Source organism: Hipposideros armiger, unplaced genomic scaffold (assembly GCF_001890085.2).
Source record: "Hipposideros armiger isolate ML-2016 unplaced genomic scaffold, ASM189008v1 scaffold_433, whole genome shotgun sequence".
In the NCBI taxonomy this organism is placed as follows: Eukaryota; Metazoa; Chordata; class Mammalia; order Chiroptera; family Hipposideridae; genus Hipposideros; species Hipposideros armiger.
The window spans coordinates 1,180,628-1,182,234 of NW_017731783.1; positions in this window are offsets into that span (position 1 = coordinate 1,180,628).

Sequence of the window (1,607 nt, forward strand, 5' to 3'; positions counted from 1 at the left end):
TTTTCTTAAATGATAGTTTCCTCCAATTTGTCTCTTTGCCCAGAGATATGTTGTACTTTATCCGAGATGAGCCTCAAAGGCACAGTGCAGAGCTAAAGCCCAGGCTGAAGAAACACACAAATCCATTTCATCCATGTTAAAACTAGTCTTCAAAAATAAGAATTTTAATTACAAAAACAAATCCAATTTGCCTGAGGATGGCTAAGGAGGGAAAGGGGTTCTTTTTTCTTTTTACCTTTTTCCAGTTATGTTTGATTAGAAGACCTTAAGCAAATATAATCTTTGACTACTGCGTGGAATTTTCTTCATGCTCAGAGAACTTCAACTCCACCCTCCAGACCTTGGCAGTCCTCATCCTTCTCTGAAGCTTTCCCTGGTGCTTCCAGGCCCTCTCACATGTTTGCAACATACAACTGATGAAGAATTGCTAGAGGAACTTAATAAAGTAACAATAACAAGTCAACAAGAAAAAGACAATCCAATAGAAAACGGACAAAAGACTGGAATCTGTACTCCACAAAAGAAGAAATTCAAATAGCCAATAAAAAATATGCCCAACCTCATTAGTAATCATGGAAGTGCAGACTAACACCTACTTAATTAATATTTAAGACAGATACCACTACATACTACTAGGTTGACAAAAATGTAAAAATCTGACAACACCGAGTGTTAGTGTGACTACATGGCTGGATGTAGTTCAAAATGGCACAACTGCTTTGGGAAACGGTTCTGCATTACTTTTTATATTTGAACAGTCTCATACCCTAAAATCCATTAATCACAGCCCTAGATATATAACCTAGAGAGGATCTTGCACATGTGCACCAGGAGACTTACATTGCAATGTCCCAGCAGTGTTGTTTCTAACAGTCAAATGTTCATTCAAGTAAAATCGTGGCACATCCATATAATAGAATTCTATACTGCAATAAACATGGATAACTACTGATAAGGCACATCAACGGGGATGAGTCTCACAAGCACATTAAACGCAAGAAGCAAGTTAGAGAAGACTCTATTCCATTAAAGTATGATTTTTAAATTTATGTAAAGTTCAAAAATGCCAAAACTTAACTATGTTGTTTATAGATGCATACTAGGTGGTAAAATTATAAAGACAAGCAAGAGAGAAACAAGGCAGGATGATGGTACCTCCAGAGAGGAAGGAGGGGTGAGAGATCAGAGCAGGGTTCATGTTCTTGACCTTGTAGTTATTTAGTTACTAAATGGATGTTTGCTTCACATTTTTATATGTATTATTAAAATAAATGAAAAAAATATATTTCACAATAAGAAAGAATCCTTTAAAAAGCATTCTTGGCAAAATGTAGTTCTGTACCTCCTATCTCCTGATAAAAAGCTTTGGGTGCTGTTTTGAAACACAGAAATAAACGTTTTATGGAAATGATAGTGCATTTGTCTGTGTCTGGAAAGTTCTATATGCCTGACTCCAGTCTTTACTCATATTGAGGCTCAAATAATTTTTTTTACTCTTATTCAGGGTAAAAGAAAACACTATCTTCTGGGGAAGGCTTGGCTCTGAGAGCAGGGCATGGTCTTCATGATCTCCAGATTCCAGACCAAAATGTTATTAAGTCACCGTA